The 25479-nt window shown below is 46.0% G+C and overlaps 1 protein-coding gene across 3 annotated transcripts in view; it reads left to right on the forward strand.

The window, feature by feature from the left end:
• The window catches only part of TMEM132B (transmembrane protein 132B), a 269744-nt gene that overhangs the window by 187312 nt on the left and 56953 nt on the right, over positions 1-25479 (forward strand). The window lies entirely within an intron of this gene.

Consider the following 25479-nt stretch of genomic DNA (forward strand, 5'->3'; position numbering starts at 1 on the left):
TTTGCCGTGTGTGTGTGTGTGTGTGTGTGTGTGTGTGTGTGTGTGTGTGTGGTTGAACCATCCACAAAGCCTCATGCCCAAGACCTCAGGGCCCATGTTAATGAGCTGACTAGCTAAGATGAAGGATGGAGTTTGGGACCCAGAGTTTCCCTCGAGAAGCTGACCAGCCCATGTGATGCCGAAACTCTCCACTTTAGCGTTGAGAGTAAGGAGTTCCAGTTGTTCCAACCTTCTTGAAGGTTGCAGGGTAAGAATTTATCTCCCAAATATGAAGTACACTAAAAGCAATTGAACGACTTCTGAGCTAAATAAAGCTTCTGCTTGGTATCCCTTCTACTTTACTCAAATCCCGCTTGTGACGCAAATGGGCTTTCATCAGTGGCAGGATATTTTTCAAGTGCTATGTTCATAGTCCCCTGTTAGCTGGGCACCCTTGTGGCTGGAGGTGGAATTCACACCATAGTCCTTTTATCACAACAGGACTGGATGAGAATGGAATGTGTTTGAAATGTGCTGGTCATTTCAGAACCAGATCTCTCCTCCTTTTCCCAAGATAAACAGTCTGTTAGTTGTTTGTAGTTTTCCCCTCTTCATGCTGATAATTTCTCACATTCTTGATTTATAAAATCAATTTTATTTCTGTTGCATTTTCCCTATGTATGGTTGTGATTGCCTGGATGGATTGTCTCTGGAAACCTATGACCAGTGTATTTGAGGAAAATGAACAGGAGAAATATGCAGTCACTCATCAGTCAGCAGAGCCCTGGAAATCTCAACTCTCTCTTGTTTAAAAGGCAGCTGTGGGGTCACAGTTCACGTCTAGCTTCTCTTTGCTGGGAGGCATAGGATCAGAGGGGTGGGGAGGGCACTTTCTTCCTTTCCTCCGTGGTCCAGGAAAGTCACTGTTAATATCCATCCATTTAGAAGGTTGCCTCTATGATAATAGTTAATATTAACCTGAACCCAGCTGAACTCCTGCTCAGCCAGGGGTCATCTCTGCTGGGAGCTGGATGTGACCGAGCCTCGGGCAGCGGTGAGAGAAGAGGTGACCTTCTTGAGTCCATGGGCTTCTCTGACTTGGTCCAGATGTCAAATGTCAGCTTGGGGCCAGGCCACCTTCCTCTTTCGCTTTTGGATTGGGGGATGGGCAGGAAGTAGCCATGACCCGCTTTCTGCTCTTCATAGTTAAAGCCAGTCCAAATGTACCGGCTTTCATTGTGTGAACTCAGATACACCCAGCAGCTTAGCTGTTCACTCTAGTCGCGGTGTGCAAGTGACTCGGTTGCCCCAAAGCGTCGATTCTGGAATGGACTTCCAGACCAGACTGCAAGACTATTAGCCCAATGCCGAAATTAGCAGTCGTCTCAAGGGCACAGGGTAATTATTTACTTTGCTGAACAACACAGACACGCGGTGGCTTCGTCACAGTGGTTGTGCTGTGGAAAAGCAGCGTGGTGTTTTCCGCAGCGCTGTGTCTCATTCCTGAGACTTCACTCGCTGTTACTGGCCGTGCCCCACAGTGCCCTTTGGTTCGAAATGGTTTTCTAGTTTGCTGATGTCACTTATGAAAGAGGAGCATTTCCAGACTATCTTTTGGAGGAGAAAGAGTTATGTTTTGGAAAAGCCTTAATGTTTTATCTCTTTCTGGGTTTCAAGACTTGACTGTGTCGAAATATGTCATCTTTGACATTTTCGTGTGTCCCCACGTCATCAGCAGTTGCTTTAATGCCCGTGTCGAGAATCCCAGGGTCAGGGGTCTGGCCACGAGTCGGAAAGATTGAACCCACCATGACCAAGGGACCTGCGTCCGAGTCCTTGTTCTGCCCCGGGGCAGTGGGGTCGTCTCGGACGAGTTATTTAGTATTCCCGGCCTCAGTTTGCTCATTTGTAAAATAAGTGGGTTCGTTCTTCTAGTCAAATGTTAGCTGAGTGCCTGCTGTGTGCCAGGACTATTGTAGGTACTAGGACTCTGGTAAGAAATAGACAGGATTCTTAAACTAGTAGGAGTTTATATTCAAGTGGAAAAGACAGCAGTGAATAAACAAATGAGCTAGTTTAAGTGCGTGATCATTCTATGACACTAATAAAAATGTCATTGAGACAGTTGGGAGTAGGGGAGACTGAGGAAGGGATAGCAGGGCAACCCTCTGGGAGAATGGTGATATTGGGAAATGGTGATATTGGGAAAAGCTGAATAAAGAAAAGGAGCTAGAACCTCCAATTCTGGGGGAAGAGCTTTTCAGGAAATGCAGAGAGCAAACACACAGGCCTGCAGGCAGGTCCCTTGAAGTGTCATCCAGCTCTAAAATTCAGAGATGTCAGTACCAGACAGTTCCAGCCGTCTCCTGTAATTCTTCCAGAGTAGCTTGGTCAGCTCTGTGTCCGGTATTGTCCTTAAGAGGTTTCACTAACCGTGACCTTACTATTCGTTGAGTGTCAAATGCCCTCATTCCCCAGCCCTTTGCTTCATGGACTGTCTCCACCCAGTGAAATTCAATCTGGGATCACCCTGTGTCACCCCTGCCAGTTTCTACTGTTATTGGCCAGTTGATCTGAATGTAACAGAGGAACAAGAAAATCCTTCTGTGGAAACCTCTTGTAGATTCGTATTTCTCACTCCTCTCCCTATGATCAGACATTGCCTGAAAATAATATGCAATTTCAGATTATAACTCACCTATCATTTTCAGCAAGGTCTCATGATAAAAAGTGCTGGCACTTCTAACTAGTGTTGATAATACTCTAATTGATGAAGTCATTTAGAAGAACAAGGCAGCAACTAATTAATGCTTTCAGCAGGTAAGACACTAACTCTTCTAATGAACACACCGTGCCTCTGTATGTCTACCTGGTTTCTAAAAATGAACTAATTAGTGACGGTGCCCCATGCAGTTCGGTACACAGGAAAGAGTCTCAGAGTCCGCTTCCTACCATTCCAGGTAGGCCTGGACCTGGCTCCCCACCACCTATGGCTGCTGGCCCAGGGAGTCCCACCCGGACGGACAGATTCTATCCCTGAGCCCCATTTCCAGTCAACACTGTCCTCCAGATATTATTGTAATGTTCTCAGGCCAGTTGCTCAGCGGTTCATCTAATTAATCCAGCCTCCTGGAGGGGCATCTGGTTGACCCACTATTCCGGACACCTGGTCAACCCATCTTCCAAATAATTATTTACCTTGATGATTGAGTTTTCTGGGTGCCCTCTGAGATTTTAATGCCCTAATCCTGACCCTGGTTTCAGGCTTCAGTGCCAATGGAAGGGCCCTTTCTTCCCGATGGCCAATGTTCCATGAAAATGTGTGGGCACCGTGAGAGCTACAGTATAGCTTCAGTTTACTTGTTTGTTCAGGCCAGTGTTTGTCGGTCTTTAAAAACTGGAGGATCTGTGTATAGAACTACGTGGCTAGACATCAGGAAGCACTAGCCCCTCTCTCCCTGGAATCCACTTACATATCAGTCTTCTGATCTTGGGTAACTCAGTTTCTTAGGTATTTATTTGTTCATTCATTTATACTTGCATTGCTTCATTTCGAGTGCCTACGTATGGCCTTGGGTTTCTCCGTCTGAAACTGGCCTAACGCTATCAACTTTAATAATATATAATCAAACCATAATAGAATCCTATCTAGATTCTGTATTCAGATCTTTGCACGGCTGGTCTCCTGTGGTCATTTAGGTCTCTGCTCAAATGTCGCCTCCGAAGAGAGAACCTCCCTGGCCACGAATCTAAAGTTGTCTGTCTCTTCCGGTCACTGTCATATCACCCTGTTTTCATTCCTCTCTAGCAATTCCATTGTGAAATTCTGTCTTTATGTCATTTATCACTCATCTCTCTGTTCTGCAATGTCTGCTCCCTGGGGGCAGGGAGCTTGTTGACACTTTTATATCCCCAGTACTTAGAAGACGAGCTGGTGCCTAATAGATGCTCTTAGGTTTTGTTGAATGAATGAATGAATGAATGAATGACTCTACCTCAGAGGGTCAATGTGAAGGTTAACTGGTTTACCAACGTTTGTGAGAGTTTGTTCCTCCTCAAGCCCTTTATGTAAATAAAAGGTAAGCACTTGGAGACTCTTAGTACAACAGTATCTGGGGACAGGAATTGCAGTTCTCAGAATCTTGGTTCTCTCTTACAGAACGCGTGGCGACTCAGCCATCTTAGCCTCGGGCTTCTCCGGGGACCAGCAGCTCCCGCAAATGATCATTTATGTTTCCATCGACTTCGCCCTGTGCTTCTCACTGGGTTTTGAATCAAACCTGGCTGTGCACCCCTTTCGTGGAGTACCATATATTTCACTTTCACTTAAAGGTGTCTGAGTGGATTATGAAAAGATTCAAACTCAAAACTGGTCTTATCATAATTTAAAAAATTTATTGGGAGAAAACTGAGCCACACAGACAGCCATGTAATGCAATTATTCTGATTTATGGTGCATATTCTCTGACTTGCTCAGTTCACGCCTTTCCTTATGCGAGAGAATTCTGAAGGGCCTCTTAGCTAAGTTAACTCTACCTTCACCTAATTTTTCATGACAAAATCCCTTCATTTTACCCCCAAGAACCTAAATTTTTTCTCTTCCCACTCTGAGGCAAAATTATTATGTTTTTGGTCTTGGGACTCTTCTATACTTCCATCTTCAGTTAATATTGATCAACTATTGAGGTCTTATGGAGGCAAAGTTCAAACATTCTTATCTGATCATTTGGATTTTTAATTTGCTTCCTTTTAAAGTGTAGAGAAAAGCATTTTGCCCATTAGTTGGTTGAGTCATTTTTTTTTTTCCAAAGAGGAACACCAGCTCTTTCGGTATCTATATTCTGATGAGCAGAAGTCTGGGTGAAATTTCTGTCTTGGACTAGATAGGGACTGTTGCTTTGGGAAAAGTAGAAACCCAGGTATGAGCAACAAAGGGGTTTATTGGCAGGAGGCTGGATTAACTCTTGAAATTCAGAGACCCATTGAATGACGGGCCCCTGGAGGCCCCAAACCAAAGGTATTTCCTTTGAGGGAGGGATTCCCAGAAACTCACGTTAGGGTTCCACCCTGAATGTTGTCTCATCCCTCTGTCTTTCTGTCTGGGCCTTTAAAGTCAATTTATAGACAGAAAGTGATTGGCTCTTTGCCAGCTCATGGACTGGCTTTTTCTGTGGGTCACGTGTTCTGGTCCAATCAGTGGCCGGATGTGGGTGGGGAAGGACCACCTTGCACAAACGTAGCTGCCAGAGTCCAAACCTGTGAAGAGAGTTTCTCAGGGAAGTGGGCTATCAGCCGAGAAGATACCCCCAAAAGTGTCAACCCCTACCCTGCCCCTCTTGCTGGGTAATAGCTATATAACCTTCTCTTCTCCAACTTGTGTGTGCACAGACGTTATGGTGGGAACATTGCCAGGTTTGGGGCACCCCACATCCATATCTGCTTCCTGTAACAGCAGCTCCTTGCTATCCTTGTGGAGGCTTCCTTTGTTGTAACATGAGCGCCAGGGCTCGGAGGATAAATTAAGGCGTGCTACCTGCACTGACCACGGGGTGGGGCTACGACCAGTGGCGGTCAACCAGATGCTCTCTCCTGGGACGCTGAGTCTTGAGGAGATTGTTGCAGGGTCCGACAAGACCCGAGTTTTCATTTTATCTGTGCAGCTGAGGAAGCTGTCCTTTTGTATTGCTACCCAGACTCCCAGAGCTGCTCTGGTTTCTGCTGTTTCTGAGACCTGATTTTTCAGCTTTTCCTTGAAAACAGTGAGTTCCCTGGTATCCTCCAACAAATGTGACACAGTTTGCTTGCGTTATTCAGAGTTAGTGTCTGTTTGTTGCTTACAACCGAAAATCCCTAACTGATTCACCGTTGAAAGTCAGGATAATGGCTCTGAAACCTTGGCAGGTGGTCCTTTGTCAAAATGGAAGGTGCCAGACTGTTTTTAACTAAAGCTGGAAGGTGGTCTCAGGGCAATGTCCAGAAATTATTCATAAAAGAAGAAAAAAAGGCTTCGAAACATTTCCACTTAAATCAATGTCGTTATCTCTTGCTTGTGCCATCTGATGAATTAAGGTTCCATAAAATGGCCTTCTTTTTCAACTGTAAGTTCCCATTTTTCCCTGTTGAAAGCAGGAGGGTAAAATGAGTTGCCTTCGCCTGTTTTTTCCTCTTGACAAAATGCAACTGTCCTACCCCCTCATTTTGGTACCCAGTGCCCTGCCTGCAGCATTCAGGGCTGAGTTTTCTGTGCTGCATTATTATTAGGGTTCGAATTATGAGCACGCTGTGACATGCTGAGTGGGGACAGAGTCCCCTCATTTCTCGGTGACCTTGGTGAGTGCTAGAACCAGGTCTGATTTCCTTCTTACCTGTTCTGCCAAACCCAGCCCTCGGCATTCAGGGGGACGCAATCGATTTTTATCAACTCGAATTGTGTTACTGTTCTTTCACCGGGACTGTCCTTGAGGCCACATGCTAGAGTTCTCTGAAGTCACGCTAGTTCCATCCATTGAATGAGTTAAGAACTCTGGGTCTCTTCTCTGGGAGAGCTTTGGAATCTGGATATTGAGCATTAGATATGGTGAGATTAGGCAAATGGAACACAACTACCTTATGGCTTCTTGCCGCTGTCCATTCACTCCATGTAGAACTACTCTAAGCTTCCGTCTCTCCGATTTGGAGAACCAGTGACCGTCCAGACTTGCCCTTGCTGTCATCTCTCTTTTTTCCTACTAGCTTTCAGCTGAAGAATCTACTTGTCATTCAGTTTGAGTATTGGCAGGAATGTTAGGTTTGCCTGGGACTAGGAAGATAATGAGAGCGTGTGCGTGCGTGCATGTGTGTGCGTGCGTGTGTGCATGTATTAGAATGGTTATGCAGAGTAGTGGCCGTCATAATTGCCCCTGGAGGAAATTTCGTTCGTGGTTAGCTTATGGTGCATGTTTCTGAGTCCTGAGAGCTGTCCAGTTACAAAAAGAGGTGTTTGCACAAGAAGAAGCTAGTAAAGAAACAACTAGAATGTTTGCTCCGTAAAAGGGTGCAGGTGTAAAATCAGCTGTGACTCTTGCGCTTTTATAGTGAATTATTACATTGTATCATATCACATGCCTAGTGTGCTCCAGTACCAGGGTATCATTACGTTGTGTTGTGTTGTATTGTATTGATCACGAGGGAAAAACTGTGCTGTTAAACTGGGATCAAATCTTGACCCTGCCACTTGCTGGCTGAGTGACTCTGGGTAACTCAGGATGGTGTGACCCAGCATGTTTTTGAGGTTTTATTACAGCGGGGTGGTGAGTCTTCCATCAGTCCACCGCAGATGTGAAAAGTTCTGGGCCTGAAGGATCATGGGCTCTCAGTGCATTTTGGTTTTATGTTTGAAGGCTTTGAGAATTGATGGCAGAGGCCTGGCAGGCTGTGACAATTACTCTTGAAACTCCACACACCCTCGGAACATTATTTTGCCATTGAGTAATATTGGCTTCTAAATATGAAGCTCTCGGGGGCTGTAAGATCCCTCTGAGGATATGGCCACTGTTAAATTTCAATTTCCCGGCGTCAGGGGGCAAATGGGTGTAATTGCTGACTGCCCCAATCTTTGTTTGACTGCCTTAATGTCTTCATTGGAGTTAATGAGTATCTTTGTTTGTGAGGGGCCAGCGTTGATGGGTGTTGCTCGGGCTATTCTCCTGGCTGAGGTTAAGGGGACTGAGTGGGAACTGCACAGTTGGAAGGTCCGCAGTGGGGTAGCCTTGTCCTATTTCTCCTTATTGCATCATTGCTGTTGTTTTACAATTTGTGTTGAAACCACAGGAAACCTGAGTGCGGTTTCCCAGACTTCTGGCTCTCTAGTCTGCTTGGGCACAGAAAGCCTCAATCTGTTCTTGCCTTTTACTTTGAAATACTACTTGGAATAGCTTTCATGATCTTATTATTCAACAGCCTTCATAGAAGTAGATTTATTACAACGGGAAATGCAGTAAGGTTCTTTCTTCTTTCGCTCCCAAACTGAAGGCTGCCTTTGGAAATGGGAAGTCGGAACTGGAATTGCAGGCCAGTGGGTTTAGCACGAGAGTGGCCAGTCACTGAGAAATCGACTGGGATTCCTTGAGCTCTACCCTACCTCCTTGTATTAGTTAGGATAATTAAATGTATGCTGCTGTGACAAATAACCTTATCTCTTAGCAGCTTAACATAGTCCAGCAAGGCCTGGATAGACTTTCTGAGCTACATCCAAGTGTCTACATCCGGGTCCAAGCAGTGGTCAGGGAACCTGGCTGCTTCTGTCCTGTTCTTATGCCATCTGGAAACGACGCTTGTGGTCGTGCCATCCTTGAAGTTGCCATGGAAACACTGGAAGATCTCATCGGATATTTGCAAAGCCAGGCCTGGAAGCGGCATACATGACCTCTCCCCACATTTCATTGGTCAGTGTGCGGGCACATAGCTTCCAGGGTGCTTGGCAGACGTAGCCTTCCTCTGTGCCCGGGAGGAGGAAGTGGCGGGGCCAGTGCGGAGCTGCTTTGTTGCCCTCGTCAAGCCGTCCTCTCCCCTCAGGCTATGTCTCCATCCCTTGCTCTCACCGATTTCTCTCTCTCTTTCTTTTTTTTTTTTCAAAGCCAAGGTCCCATTGTCGTCTGAACTTTTGGCGATCTTGTGCTCATGCCTCTCATCGTCATCATTTGACCGTATTATTATTGACGTGTTTGCTGGGTCTCAGTCTTGTCTCTTCCATTGTAAGCTGTTCTGCGTGGTCCGAGAGTGGTCCACTGGAAGATGGTTTCCATTTGTCCGGAAAGGGCTGCTCAGTGCGTACTGAATGAAAGCCCTTTCTATTTTCCCTCTTCTATGTATACGAAAGTCTTAGCAAAGTAGAAATGGTAGAGGAACTTTCTTAACATGACAGACAGTTGCTTTCAGAACTCTAAAATATTGTGTTTAGCAGGAAACCAAAGTTAGGATAAAAGACAAGTGAGGGCTTTAGAACCGCAACTCTGACCTTGTACGGGATGTCTAGCCAAGACCATCAGACAGGGGCAAGGAACAGTTATAAAGATTATGTATCAGTTGTTGCTGCAAAACAAATTACCCTAAAATGAAGTTGTCTAAGATAACAACCATTGACTTAGCGTGTAATTATCTGTGTCTGCAGTGGTGGTTGGGCTCAACTGGGCCATTCTTTTTCTGAACTTCTCTTGTCGCCGTGGCCAGCTGCTGCTGGAGAGCTTATTGTTGGTTTAGCCACTAAGTTTGGGGTGCTTCATTTCACAGAGAAACCTAACTGATCCAATTAGAAGAGAAGGAAGACAACTCATTATGTATAGACGATATTCTAGTCTGGAAGATCTTGGTCTTAGGAACAAGACTGAATTGAAGAAGTTGGTTTTATCACATTTTGTGTATTTATATATAACAATCAGCATTTTTGTTGTTGCTGTTGTTGCCAGATGTTGGTCCTGAGGAACTTTTTCCTAAAACGATACATTTACAATTACCATTTGCTCACGCAACCATTCCTTTAACCGTCTCTGGGGTTGTGTGCATGAGCTTTCTTATTATCCAATCTCAGCACGCACAGAGAAATTCAGAAGAGTCAGAGATGGTTGGAGCTTGAGGGGACACGAGAAATCAGGGATTCAGCACCTTCATTCAGGCTGAGAGAATGGAGGCTGAGAGATGTTAGGTGACTCGTCCATGGCCACACAGCCAGCACAGAGCAAAAGTGTGAGCTCTCAGTATTCACAGTGATGTCACATCAGACCCTTGCATGTCTGATGCCTGAGGCTGTGCTCCTGCTATATACTAATGATTTTCTTACGTAGTTCCATCTAAAGACGAGACAGCCAGTTTGATTGGTCCTAGATGGAAGAGGGCTGAGGTATAACCCTCACTCGGTTCTGGAGCTTGAAGGCAGAATCCACCTATGAACGTATATGGACTTGGGACATTGGTTGTGTCCTAGAGCCATCAGAATGTCCCGGGGATGCCAGTGACCTGCAAGGTTGTTATTTCAAGGACACTGTTTAAAACTGAACTCACTAGTTACAAATGTTTTTCAATGACATATTACTTAGCTATATGAATCTGTTCATTATGTTAGGGGGCAGGATTACACCAGAGATGAACGGTGCAAAGAATGTGAAATGGTCCTCCTTTGCTCTGGTAATTAAGCAATAAATCATGATGAACTGAATTTTTCCTACGTGCCGGGCACTGTGCTGATTACGTTACACAGATGATCTGATTAAATGCTCAGAATAACCCGGCAGCCTGGGTATTATCACCTCCATTTATAGATGAGGGACTGCGGGGTGAAGGGGTTGAACCATGGGTACCTCAGTGACCGAGGGGATGCAAACCCACTGTCTGTCTAGCCCTCAAGTTCCAAGTTCAGCTCTTGTTGAGGTTTGCTCAGTAGGTGCGAGGGGTTTTCAAACAGTGTGTACATTCTTAGGCTACCTCCCCCTTGAGAGATTGAGCGTAATTTTACTCCCCGTGAGTGTGGGCCGGACTTGGTGACTCACTTCTGAAGAATTCACCACGGTGGGAGGGAGGGGTGCTGTGTGACCTCAGAGACCAGGTCCCCGCAGGCATTCGTCGTGGCTCTTTCAGACCTTGCGTCTTGGGGAAAGCCAGCCCCGTGTCCTCAGGACACTCAGGCAGCTCTCTGGAGAGGCTCATGTGATGAAGGACTGAGGCCACCGGCCAACACCTCGGAAGCGGCTCCTGCAGCTGCAGTCCCGGCCGACGTCCTCACTGCGATCTCGTGAGAGGCCCCGAGTCACAAGCACTGAGCTCAGGGGCTGGCGAGGTTCTGGTCCTCAGGAACTGTGGCATGATCCATATCCCCTACGGCGTCCCATGTGCGGGGGACATCCCAGGTTCTCACTGGGGTTAGTGCGTTTTGGGTAATGTGGGGGCTGGAAGGACAGCACACTTCCCTTTGATGGCAGCTCATGAAGGCGTCTTGGCCTTTTAATATAAAGTCCTTCAAATTTTCATACTTCACTGCAGTTGTTTAACAGATTTCTCTGAACATGTAAAGTGCAAGGTGGTTGGGAGGTTGCTCAAGGTGCCGAATTAATTCTGATCCATTATACGTTGTAACAACACAATAGTTGTCCTAAAATGACATTTCCTTCAGCTCTGTGGGTTCGTCACTTGTTTGAACTCTGAGGGGATGCTAGCCACTTACCTCTGATTTTGAAACAGAAAGGAATTGGAAAATAACCTCCCTGGATGGCAAGACAAGCTTCTAGAATGGGGCCGGGAGATGTGTCATTGTGTTTGTAAGGTAGGTGTTTCAGGAGGGGTCACACTGGCATTTGGGTCCATTTCTGGAAAGATTAGGCTGCCCATGGAAGAAAGCATTAGACTTTAAGCAATGAGATTTGCCTGGTGCTCGGTGCTGATTTATTGCCCTGTTTGGCTCTCCCCATGTATCAGTTGAAATACGATTAAATGCCAGTGGAAGGCACCACTGTTGAAATTACGAGGCAGGAAAATGATACCACTTGTGTTCGTAAAATACTGCATCCCACATCACAATAGGCTGCTGTGCTGTCGGTCACACCGTTGTTTTTAGATGGAAGCAGAAGGAGCTTCAATTAGCTTAACCGACTACCAGAGAGAATGCTTTGGCTCAACTCGTGGGGCCGTCCGTCCGTGGGCGAACCTGGTTCTCGGCTGGGTCTAGGACCTTCCGTGATGTTACCCTCTCGCTGACTCCCTGCTCCAAATGCCTCATTCCCAGTGGAAGCTCACACATCTCCAACAACATCTTCTCAGCTTGTGTTCAGAAAGTGTGGCTCCCAGACTCCCAGCCTCCCTCGTAGGGGTGCATCAGCCCGACGACGTCAGAGAGAACAGACACGTTGTTGCCTTCAGACTGAATGGAGTTTTCAAAGAAACCAGCTTTGCAGGCACTGAGCTGGGAGGTTCAGAGCTGCTGTAGGGGCTTTTCTTTGTTTGTTTGGATGTCAGGCCGGAGTCCAGAACCTGGAGCTGTGGTCTGTCCCCCAGCACACTGGTGCCCCTCCCCAGTGGTGATGGGTGTGTGGGGACCTACTCGTGATGCCAAAGGTCAGCTAGCCGAGTCGCCATCACAGGCCACAGAGCCCCTCATTAGTGCAGCCTGGCTCAGACTCCAGGACAGATGTCGCCTTTCATTCTACTGTTTCAGACCAATTAGTGGTCTTTTTCCTCCGAGGGTCTGACCCAGCGCTGACTCCCATTGCACCCCATCATTGTCCAGAATCGTTACCTAGAATCACATGGACAGGTGGACCCGGTTGTGAAAGTGAGATTGATGTGGGGTGAGCACTGGAGACGTTCCGGCTGCAGGGACGTGAGTTCTGTGTGAGCTCCACGTCCCCGTCCCTGGGACCCCGACATGGGCCATCGGAACCCTGTCCTGGGCCATCAGAGTTCTGCGTCCTGTAAGTAAGTGTGTGGGCGGCCTTGTGAGACCACACACACATGCAGACACACACACATCCAGCTTTGTACTGCTCTTTCCTATTATTTCACGCACCATTCTGGTTCATACTTGCTCCCCTGGACCAAATTAGTCTCTCCTAATCAAAATATGGCAGGATAGGTTTAGGCTCAGTTCCATGGACAGAATTTCGGGAGTGAAATTCTATCTGTTGAACAGATATGATCCACAAAGGAGGAGTGGGAGGAGTTACACACGCATAATCCTTTCTGATTGTGGTTGACTTAAAACCTAGTTACGATGGCGTAATTGGCCTATAAGAAAGATTTTGAGGCTGCTGCAATGAACACAGTGGGCCAAGGAGGAGATGTGATGGGGTCAGCGGGTTTAATTAATTGGCGAGGGGAGAATTCCTGCTTTCTGAAGGAAGGCTCCTCACCGAGGGAGATTTACACATTTGGGGAGTATAGGAGACTGCAAATCACTTCCATTGAATTTCTGCCCAGCTGACATTTATTGAAAAGCCGCCAGGTAAATTGAAGGTTACAGGAATTCTAATCGGATTTTTGACCCAAATGGCATTCAGAATGTCAGTCTATTGGTGGGCTGGTCTTAACTCTACTCAATTCCAAGGTTAATGAGGTGAGAGATTCTGTTGGGGTTTGTTTTTGAATAACCTGGAGCGTGCATCTGTCTGTCTGTCTATCTGCCTTTAGTTTTTTGTTTGTTTGTTTGCTCTTGTGGTGTTGGAATAGCTGCATGTGGTTTGGAGCTGGTCTGCGTGTGGTCGGATCACGGGAGGTAGTTTCCTTTGCCGCCAAAGCTGATGATTGTTATTATTTGTGACCCACCTTGGGAACGTGGTCCTTATTGTCCTAACTTATTATTCAGCTCCTGGTCACAGTACCTGCCTTCCAAGCCTTAGCTGTGGATGCAGACGAGCACATTCTAGAGAGCTGCTCTACAGCATCGCACCCGTAATTACCTGCCAGAGTGCACACCTAGAATTTGTTACAGGGGTAGATCTCATGTTCCATCTTCTTACCATGATGAAAGAAACCATTCGCATTGGTGATTCCCAGGCGAGTAGTGGCCGAGGAGATGGTATCACGTGGATACTCTCACCGTGGAGAACTCTGAACTCTGGAGAAAATGCAGAAGCCGCTGCCGGAAGAGTGACCGGTGTAAGCAGAGTGGGAAGCAGGAGAAGCACGATGTGGATTTCCCATTTCATGTCTTACAGACTGATGGGAAGCTGAACCTCAGAGAATCCAGTCATGTCCCATGTTGTTATGTGGGGCAGTGAACATGCTGTAGGCAAATTTCCACACGGGGAGACGGTGGGAAATGAGTGATGCGTGCCTAGACCCAGCCAGGGACGGACAGCCGTGACCTCACAGACAAGGGGCAGAAAGTGACACACTGAGGAAGCCAAAGGCTTGTGGGATTGAAGGGTGAGCTCTGAGGTCCACAGCTCACTCATTCGTGACATATTCGAGTGCCTCCTATGGGCCAGGCATGCAAGGTTATGCAGGGAATGGGAGGAAAAATCCCTACCCCCACTGCGTTTACAGTCACATGGACAGCCCATAGAAAAGACAAATCAATGAAACAGAGCACGTCCCATGGTGTTAACTGCCATTGAGAAAAGGCAGGGGAGGGTGACGGGGTGACGAGTCATTGAAGAAGACCTGGCTGAGAAGTGAGGGCTGAGAGGTACAGCTGTGGTGGGGAAGGGTGGGCCAGGTGGAGGGAGAGCTAGTGTGAGGGCCTGAGGCAGAAGCATCGGTGCCTGGTGCTGGGGGCACAGAGAGGGACAGTGGTAGCACAGGTGCTGAGCAAGGTAACGGGCCCTGGGGCGGGGGGTCGGTTGTGTGGGACCTTATAGACCTATGTAAGAATGTGGGCTTTTATGTGAACAAGACAAGAGTTCCTCAAGAGAGTGGAAATATGTGACTTGTGTTCTAACAGGAGTAATCTGGCTGCTGTGTAGAGAAAACGGAGCGGCAGGTGGGGGTGGGGATGGAAGCGAGAGGTCTTGGAGAGCCAACTGCAGTGACCCGGGCAAGAGGGGACAGTGACTTGGACCAGTGTTGATGGAGAAGACATGGGGAGAGTGAAGGCATTTAAAAATATGTATTTCCCAAGTGGAACTTCCAGGCTTTCGGATCTGGGCCATTAAGGAACGAGAAACCTCAGGATGGACCGAGGTTTCGCCCTGAGTAACTGGAAGGATGGCTGGAGCTGTCTCTATGGTGATGGGAAGGGCACAGGGTGAGGGTCGTGTTGGCGAAGAGCAGAAGCTTGGTGTCACATCCGAGACCATACCTGCAGCTGTTGAACAGCTGGACGTAGGAATCTGGACTTGGGGAGAGAAGTCCAGGCTGCAGGTGTGGACTTCTGAGTCTTGCACCTTCTAACTGCCCTCTGAGAGCAGTGACCACCCCCAGCACTTACACTCAGGCGTCTGTGGCCTTTCTATTTTGCTCCAGGTGACGGTGGGTGTCTGCTGACCCAGTATTCTCAGGCAGCTCATTTTTGCCGGGCTGGCCACAAACACGGCTCTGGTCATCTACTGATCTAATTGCTGCAGCCGTCTTGTTGGAGAGTTCGGGGTAGTCGTTCCTCGGTGAGAATGTTGTGTCTGTATGTCACACCAGGACTGGGAATACACTGGTGCTGATGGCAGGCACCTCTGGCCCTGGTGACCCCGGTAGCCTGCAGGGAGCTGGACTTACAGCTGCCCTCTGTGGCCGGCCGCCTGGAGGAACCCGGCCAACCGGCATGCACGGGGCACGAGTGACCCTGGGACCCTGGCCGCTCCAGCAGCTGCTCTCCCCGGGGGGAGCCAGGTAGCTCGTTAGGCAGTGGGACGCTCCCCATTTAATGAGGCCCTCCCTCCCCAGTGCTGTGCAGACTCGTCCTGCGCCGCTCGGCAGGAGGCAGGTTCTCGCTTTACTAGAAGCAGACTCTGCAAAGTGGTTCCAGTCTGCTCTTCACTGTCCCATTGTGTATGTTACTGGGTCTGACACAGAGCTGGGGACAGCCCCTCTCAGTAATGTGCAGCCACAAGTACTGCGTGAGCATGACCTTTAGCCTCCACCATGGGCCCTGCAGCCACGGGGTGGGGGGAATCCTGGAGGCGCCCCCTTTGTAACTGTGGGACCTGCCTCAGCCTGGGTTTCCTCATGCTCTGGTCACCGCTTCCCTGCTGGGTGCAGGAGGATGGTCCTTGCTGGTCCCCGTGGCCACCTGGGACCACGTGGCTGGTTCTGTCCTCACTTCCCAGCCAGAGCACCCCGCTGTCTGGGAGCAGAATGACCAGTGCTCCCCTGTCGCCTCGGGTCCGGGTCGGACGTTGCATGGACAGAGCAGAGCGGACAATGCGTCGTTGGTGTAAAAAAACGGCCAAGAATCTCACATGTTCATGCTGGACGGTGCACAGACTGTCTCGGGGGGTCAATAAGAAAATGAGTAATGACTTAGTTCGGCTGAGGGTCGGGGTGGCAGCGATGGAAGGAAGACACTGGGCTGTTACCTTCTTTTCTACGTTGTGAGAGTTGAAGCCTGGGAATGAATTATTTATTCAGAAATTAACATTAACTTACAAACCACAATGCAGAGGCCCAGCCCCACCTCAGGTGCTCTGTGGCCCTCGGCCCCTTGAGCCCCGAGGAGAGATGACAAGGTCCTTCAGGCCATCGCTGTACACATGCCAGGGCCCACGGCCATGTCCCCATGTCATCCAGCAACGGATTCCACGGGTCATTTTCCACACGAAGAGTTTCCCTCAAAGTTGGCAACGGGAAGAAACAGAGAGCCAACCCCAAAAATGGTATTGAGGCACTGGGCATAAGCTGGTTTCTGGGCCATTTCCTGGAAGGGTTTTGGGGTGTTGTCAGACAGACAGAGGCAGAGGGAACACAAATTAATTGTAGCAATTGTCTTAGCTGTCTCCGGGCTTGTCATGGAGACGCTGATAACATGAAATAAGCTGGAAGCAAGGGTGAGTTGTTAGTGTGAGAAACAGTCGTGGGCTTGGCAGCTGAGGAAGTGGAGGTGCCTGGAGTGTGAGCTCATTATCAAGATTTATTGTTTTCAGCTCTGGGAAAATGTTGGTAAGCAGAAATAAGGTCACTCGTGCCCGTCTGCAAGGCACCGTAAAATATTTTAAGTTAGAAAAAGAAGAAGAATGCGATCTCCTTTTCCTGTGGTGGGGAAGTGGGGCAACGGGCGGGCCGACACACTGCGACCTGGTGTCAGGAGTCAGAGGGAGACTTTCTGGGAGTATCTGTAGCAGACAAATGCATGTGAGATTTAAACCAAAGGGGGTTAACGCAAGCAAGAGAGGGCTGGCAATGGTAGCTCCCTATTGTCAAGGAAAATGTTTCTTGATTAGAAAAAGGTATGGAAAATATAACACACATTCATTTACTCACCCCCAACTTTGTTAACTCTTACTCTTTGGGTTTATTTTCTTCAAATTAAAAAAATGCATATATATCGGACATAATCGGAGCCCTTATGTGCCTCTCTTGCTGATTTCATTCTCTCTCTCCCCTCTCTAAGATAAACACGAGCTTTGCCATGGATGTTTTTATAATTTTAATATCAACTGTATAAAGAATGGCGGCACATATGTTTACCATTTTTGTAAAAGGTATTATATAATACCATACATATCCTTTTGTAACTCGATTTTTCCTTTCATTCTTTTTTTCCTTAAAAATATTGAGATATAATTAACATACCACAAAATGCATCCTTTTCGAGTGTACGATTCAGTGGTTTTCAGTATATTCATAAAGCTGCAGAATTGTCCCCAATATCTAATTGCAGAAACTCTGTACCAGGTGGCAGTGACTCATCATCCCCCAGTCCTAAGCAACCACTAAAAACGTTCTGTTTTTATGAATTTGCCTCTTCTGGACATTCCATAGACGTGGGATCACATAGTAAGTACATGGTCTTCTGTGACTGGCGTCTTTCACTTAGAATCCTGTTTCCAAGGTTTACCCATGTTGTAACGTGTACCAAGACTTCCTTCTTTTTTTATTTTATGGCCAAACAATACCCTATTGTATAGAAATACCACCTTTTATTTATCAGTTCACCCATTGATGGACAGTGCGTTGTTTTGACTTTTCAGCTGTTATGAATAATGCTGCTATGAACATTTATGTACTACTTTTAATGTGGACGTATGTTTTCATTTCTCTTGAGTATATACCTAGAAGTGACATTTCTGGGTCATGTGTAATACTGTTTAATTTTTTACTAAACTGTTTCCCAAGTCAGCTGGACCATTTTACATTTTCACCAGCAATCTCTTCCCATCCTGACAACATATTATTTTGTCTGTCTTTTTTATTACATACTAATGTCATTCTAATGCTTTGAAGTGGTATCTCATTGTGGTTAAGGTTTGCATTTCCTTAATGGGTAGCGCTGGTGAGCATCTTTTCATGTGCTTCTCTTGGCCATTTGTACATCTTCTTTGGGAAAATGTCTATTCAAATACTTCATCCAGTTTTGTTTTTGTAAATTGTTGAGTTGTAAAAGGTTTTTTTTTAATCTACTCTAGAAATTCATCTTTTATCAGATGTATGATTTGCATATATTTTCTCCCATTCTGTGGGTTGTCTTTTTATTTTTGGATCGTTTCCTTTGAAGCACCAAAGTTTTTAAATTTGATGAAGTCCAGTTTTCTATTTTTTGGGGTGCTTGTGTTTTTGGTGCTATATCTGAGGAACCATTGCCTAAACCAAGGTCACAGATTTTTTTTTTCTAAGAGTTTTAGGATTTTAGCTCTTTCATTTAGGTCTTTGATCCACTTTGTGTTAATTTTTGTATAGGGTTTGATGTAGGTTCCAAAGTCATTCTTTTTCTGGGATGCCCAATTATCCCAACACCATTTGTTGAAAAACAACTTTTCTTTGCCCCATTAAATTGCCTTGGCATCCTTGCTGGAAATCAATTAATCATAAATATAAGAGCTTAATTCTGGACTCTCAATTCTATTCCACTGAATTATGTGTCTCTTCTCATGCCAGTATCACATGGTCTTGAATACTGTAGCATTGTATTAAGTTTTGAAATTGGGAAATATAAATTCACCAACTTTGTTTTTCTTTTCAAAGATGTTTTTGGCTATTCTGGGTCCCTTGGATTATCATGTGGATTTTAGGATCAGGTTGCTAATTTATGTATAAAATGTACCTAGGATTTTGATAGGGATTTTGTCGAATCTGTAGATCAATTTGGGGAGTATTGCCATCTTAACAATATTGTCTTCTAATCCATGAACATGGAATGTCTTTCCATGTATTTAGGGTTTTAAAAATTTCTTTCAACAATGTTTTATAGCATTTAGTATATAAGTCTCTCACTTCTTTTGTTACATTTATTCCTAAATATTTTATTTTTCTTGATGCATTTTTATTTATTTATTTATTTATTTATTTTTAATTTTATTTTTATTAAATTTATTGGGGTGACAATTGTTAGTAAAATTACATAGATTTCAGGTGTACAATTCTGTATTACATCATCTATAAATCCCATTGTGTGTTCATCACCCAGAGTCAGTTCTCCTTCCAGCACCATATATTCGATCCCCCTTACCCTCATCTCCCACCCCCCATTGATGCATTTTTAAATGAAATTGTTTTCTTAATTTTATTTTGGGATTGTTCATTGCTAGTATATAAAAGTACAATTGATTTTTGTATGTTGATCTTATATCCTACAACTTGATCTTAAAGTTGTAACTTTAAGATGAGCTTTATTTGAGAGTTCCAATTATTTTTTCTGTATATGTGTATGTAGGTTCCTTAGAATTTTCTATATAAACGTCATGTCATCAGTAAATAGTTTTACCTCTTCCTTTCTAATCTGGATGACTTTTATTTCCTTTTCTTGCCTACTTGCCCTATGAGAAACTTAATGAAATATGTGCATGTCTGTATGCAGGTTTCCGAGACTCTGTTCACGTCTCTTCATTTTTTTCCCTTTCTGTTGCTTAGGCTGGATGATCTCAATACACCAATCTGCAAGTTTACTGAGTCTTCCTTCTGCCTGTTCAAATCTGCTGTTGAACCTCTATAGTGAATGCTTCATTCCAGTTATTGTGCTTTTTGTCTGTAGAATTTCTATGTGGTTCTTTTAAAATAATTTATCTCTCTTTATTGATATTCTGCTTTGTGAAACATCATTCCCAGAGTTCACTGCTGAGTCCAGAGCCATGGGTCTCATGAAAATGCTTAGGCAGGAGGGTGGGAGACATCATTTGTGAGCTGGAAACACAGCTCATAAGGAGTGGACTTGCAGGTCAAAACCAAAACATGTTTTCTCAGAGATCAGACGTGTCTACAGGGACCTGGAGGGACATAATAAGTGGATAAAATGGTCCAGTTGTATTAGAGAGTTTTCACCCCGTTACTGGTGGTAACACTGCTTCCCCAGATGATGTGATGTTCCCATGCAGGAATGTGGGGAAGTGCTGTCGGGTCTTCCAATTTTTCCAAAGAAGCCAGAAATACTTTCCTCTGCCCCCCCCCCCCCCGCCCCGGGATTCTCTGCATTTAAAAATATTGGCAGCTCATTTAAATTTTGTAAAATGTGGTAGTGAGGGTGCTTAATAAAGTATGGCTCTGGCCACATTGTAACCTCTGGGTTTTCTCTTTAACTTTCCTAATCAACCAGAAATGCAAAAAAGGAACCCTTATTCATAGACTATTCACATTTGACATAGTCCTAGCATTTTTAAAAGTTCTGTGTAGCAATTTGATGACGGGGAGTCAGGAAATGAAACCAATGAGGAGAGAAGCTTTTGAGTCTGAAAGATGGTAAATTTCTGCTTTCGGCCGGTGGCTCTTCAATATTTTAGACCTTTGACTGCCAACCACTGCCTGATTCATTCATTCCACAGCAAGCGCAGAGAGAGTTGTCCTGCCTTAGACAGAACATAAAAGAGGAGGTAGTGCCTGGATTTTGTGAAAGAGAAGAAGGACATGGTGCATTCATGCCAGATTCTGAGAACTGGCCATTACATTGTGTTGAAAAGACTGGTGTGACAGGCAGAGAGATGGACCTCTGCCCGCGGATGGGATTGATGAGTGGGGTTTACTCTGTTCCTCTCTGTGGGGACTGGTGTTGGGGGGAAGCCATGGAGGGGGAAGGGTATCTGGAGGGGAAAGTGGGTGTGCCGAGGAACCCCCAGCAGTGGGGCTGTAGCTGTGGCCTGTTGTATGGGCCCATCCTTCAAAGAACAACTTGAGGCAAGCCTCCTCCAGGAAGCCCTCCCTGATCTGCCATCTTCTGTCTCCTCCCAGCACCTGTCCTTGCAGTCTCTCTGATTCCACTAAGCACACATTCTTCTGAGAGCTTGCTCAAACTGTTGTTTGAGTTTCACTGATTCATTCAACAGAAATTTAATGAGTACAACTATGTCCCAGGCAGTGTTCTAAGTGAGCAAAACAGGCAGAAGTCCCTGCCTTCCTGGCACATCTGTGAGTGCACGTGTGTGTGCGCGTGCGTGAGAGAGATAGGTAGAGAGGGAGGGAGAATCAGCATAATCACTCCCTTAGCGTGATCGAAGATAAAAGCTGTGGGAAGCGGAGAGCAGGATCACAGGATCCGGCAGGGAGGGGGATGGAATTTTCGGGGGCTGGGGGGGTGGGTCAGAAGAGGCTTTTATTGAGCAGGTGGCGTTTAAACAAAGACTTGATAGATGTTCTTTTCTATTTAGCACCTTGTGTTCACGCTGATGGTCTGGGATAAACTCTTCCCATGATTTTTTTTTTAAAGCTTAAAATAGATTGATTCATTTATTCGACAAACATTTGCTGAGGGTCTGTTGGGTGTCTGCTCATCTGTCAGGTGTCAGCCCACATGTCAGCTCCTTCCAAGGGTGCCCTGAACAGCCTTTCGTGTCTCCTATTGTAACTTACATCCTATTTTACAATTAAAAATGATTGTTTTCAAATTATGTATATATATATTAATTTTTTAAAAAATTTATTTAGCTTTTCAAAAAGAAATGTAATTCTACTATTTTATTTTTAGGCCAGTGTGTAATGACCAGGACCCTACCTCATTTATTTTTTACCTGAGTAACAAGACCAGGAGCTCATCTATTTTGTTTAATAATAAATTCTCAGTGCCTGACACATAACAGGTGCTTAATAAATGTCACCAGAAGAATGTGCCAGGGGCTGTAGTGACCATGGGCTTATAATAGGTTTTGGCCTTTGAAGAACCTATGTTCCTCTGTCCAGCAATCATGTTCCTGTATTTACCTAAAGGAGTTGAAAACTTACGTCCACAAAGCAAGATGTCCTTCAGTGGTGAGTGGATAAATAAACTGTGGTCCATTCATACAATGGAATATTACTTAGTGCTAAAAAGAAATGAGTTATCCAGACACGAAGAGACATGGAGGAACCTGAAATGCAATATGAGTAAGTGACAAAAGCCAACCTGAAAAGGCTACACATTGTGTGATGCCAACTCTATGACATTCTGGAAAAGGCAGAACTATGGAGACAGCGAAAAGATCAGGGGTTGTCGGGGGCTCAGGGGGTGACCAGGTGGAGCGCAGAGGGCTTTCAGGGCAGTGAAACGTCTCTGTGACACCACAGTGAGGGATACATGTCACTACACATTTGTCCAAACCCATAGAATGAAGAACGCCAAGAGTGAACCCTGATGTAAACTGTGGACTTCGGGTGATAGTGACGTGTGCAGGTAGGCTCGTCAGTTATAACCAATGTCCCACTAGGGTGCAGGATGGTGCAATTGTGGAGGCTGCGTACATAGGGCTGTGGGTGGCGTATGGGAAATCTTTGTACCTCCCTCTCAATTTTGCTGTGAACCTAAAACTGCCCTAAAAATCGAAGTCTTTAAAAAAGAAGAAGAAAATTATATTCCAGTAGTGGAGACAGACACGTCTTCTCGAAGCCCAGCGTGCATAAATATACTTGCCAGCCAGGCAGAAGAGTATAGCAGAAAATTCAGCTGACTGGTAGCTTTTTGTCTCCCAGAATGCAAATGACACCCCCCAGAATTTTACAGGGGGTCCTATTGGGCCTTTTAAGTAGGTTCAATGAATTAAACAAATACGTATTGAGCTCCCACAATTCTCCAGGCACTGTGCCAGCTGCTACAGTCGGAGCAGCAACAATACATCTCTGTCCTCCCGGAGTGAACAGTCTAGAGGGGACGTCACAGTTGGCTGCACTGTATTTACTGCGAGCAGCCAGCAAATCCTATTCTGGGGCATTTGCTCAATGCAATCATCCTTTAATATTTACCTTGCTTTTGGGTCATCTTTTAAAATCATGCCCAGAAAAAGACTCATAAAGAAAAAAACAGAGTCCCTGAGACCAGACACAGCCTCTGTTGCTCCATTTCTAGAAAAAACTCGTGTAAGGAAATCTTCAGCATCTCAGCCTGGTAGCTCAGAACCATCTAGAAGTTTGTGGGGGAGAATCTACATAAATGGCACAACCTCGTGGGGAAGAAGTTCAAGCTTTTGAACTCTGTCTCCCTCCCTCTCTCCTTCCCTCCCTCCCTCTCTCCTTCTCTCCCTCTCATTCCCTCTGCAATACAACCATTATTGTCATCATGAGTGACCTGCTGAGAAGTGGCTGGAGGTGGCCCTGGGGGACGAGCTGCTGGGCTGGGTCCCCCATCCCTGTCCGCTGCCCCCTCTCTCTTGCTCCTTCTTACTGACATGTGTAAGCTGTCTCAGCCTCACGTCACAGGTTCCAGGGAAGAGACTCAACTTCTATTAAAGGGCAGGTTTCCATGGGAAACATGGCTTCTGGGAAGCAAGTGGTTTGGGGAGGAAGCTGTGTGCTCTAGCTTGAGGGGGGAAACTGCCAAGCAGTGTTCATGCCTGACCTCTTCACACACACACACACACATGCACACACACATGCACATTTACTTCTCCACCCCCAGCGAAAACTTCTAATGACATCTCATGACTCCTCAAAGGCAGTTGGCCATTATTAAATTGAGGGAACCATGAAACATTTTCTAAATTTGAAAGGCTTATCAAGGATAGATCAGGAGCAGGTAAAATTAATAATTATAAACCCATTTTCGTAGAAATGGACTCATCAGCAAGCATGCCCGTTGCCTAAAAGTAAAACACCCCTTCCTCTGCTTTGAGGGAAATGACTTAAAATACAAACGTACGCATACAAGTGCCCCCGAGCTGTGGTCACCGCATTCATACCTGGGCACATTCCTATCAGTGGCCCAGCCCGTGGCTTGGAAGGTCAGAGAGGAGACGGAAGAGCCTGCCGAGTCTGGCCTTTTCACACGGACCCTGCCCCCCTTGCCCAAAGACTGGCCACTTCTGTACCCCAAGCCTGCAGTGCGGACTTAGCAGGATTCAACTGCTGAGAACAGAGCCGCACCCTTTCTTCTCTCCCTGGATCTTCACCCAAAGAGATATTGAAGATCTGATCTGACAGGACACAACGTCTTATAGCAGGAACCTCACATGGACATGTGGAGAAGTCCTGTGACCACACAGGGGACTTTAGGCTGCAATGCAGCAGATGGGAAACTGAGTGCTTAAGTGCCTAAGATCCTGAGATGCCTTTGGAAATTCAAAATTCATCCCTTAATCTCTCTTTTCTTTGCCTTTTCACTAAAGATGCCCAGGTAGGTAGGGGTCCCCTTGTAGGGAGTTCCCTTGTACACCCATCAGTCCTCTCGTGAAGCCAGAACCCTTATTCAACACACATGTTCTTCCCCATGCAAAACAATATTGCAAATCGATACTTGAGGATTCCCAGCTCCCAGGCACCCACAGCCAGGTTAGGCTCAGCAAGGACCACCTGGCTGTGTTTGCCTGGTGGAGCCCCTGGACTATTCCAGAACTGTGTGTCTTTGATGGTCACAAGGTATGTTCATGGTACTGAGCAATGCATGACGCAAGTTCACATCCGTTCTCTCCTTCCATCCTCCAAACTCTCCTGAAAGTGGGCAGTTACTCACCCATTTTCTAGGTGAGGAGACTGAGGCAGGAAAGGTGTAAATGATTTTCCCAGGGTACAAAGCAAGTCAGCAGTCCTGTCTGCACTGTCCGACATGGTAACCGCTAGCCACGTGTGGCTACTGAGCCCTTGAAATTAGGCTGGTGTGACTGAGGAATTGAGGAATTGAATTTTAAATTTGATTTCTTTTCTAGTTAATTTCATTGGACTATAAATAGGCGGGGTGGCTAGGTGTTACCGTATTGGACAGGATGGTATCTTGAGAGTTTCTTAAAACCTCCGCTAATCAGGAAAAAGGCTGGGTTGCCAGTTCTATATGGAGTCTAGTGTGGCTCTATTCTGAGTCGAATTCCACATCATGAAGGTGCATGTAACACAATTCTGTCAGGACTGCTGCTGTACCTGAATGTTGCCCCTGGGACCTCCTGACAGATGTCAAGCACCCAGTTGTGGTTCTCCACCCTGCTCTTAGCCTTACGTGGAAAGGGGAGCTGTCCAAGGTAGGAGAAGCTGCCAGGCAAGCCGTAGGCAGCTCACAGGCTGAGGGTTGCGGGCCCCAACTACAGACCCTACCTGGACCCCAAAAGGCAGGGAGGAGGCTTCTAAACCCATTTTGGTCCAGGCTGGCCCATTGGCAGCAAAGGAACAGGTTGGTCGATGGGGTTCAGCTGTGAATTGGTCAGTCTGTTGTCATATTCCTTGGATCTGGGTAAAGCTAGATTTAGGGTGATGGAGACAGGCTAACTTTACAGGAGTCATTCTCAAGCCCTGTTCTGGATGGCTTTTTGTTTTAACTCTCTGTCTAGTAACTTCTCCTGTGAAAGCAACAGTCGTCTGCTATTTACAAGTACATGTCAATGACAAGAGGCTTCTCTGTATACAACAATATTGAGAATAACACTTGTCTGTTTCACTGATATGTGTCTCACCCACTTTCTTCCCTCTCCTCCAAAAGTGCATACAAAGTCCTCACTCCTTGGAGTAAGGCAGGTGGGGTTTTCTTATATCACATCTCATCCCATTTCAGGCTGGTGAAATGAAGAAACAACGACT

Source organism: Rhinolophus sinicus, linkage group LG16 (genome assembly GCF_036562045.2).
Source record: "Rhinolophus sinicus isolate RSC01 linkage group LG16, ASM3656204v1, whole genome shotgun sequence".
Taxonomy (NCBI): domain Eukaryota; kingdom Metazoa; phylum Chordata; class Mammalia; order Chiroptera; family Rhinolophidae; genus Rhinolophus; species Rhinolophus sinicus.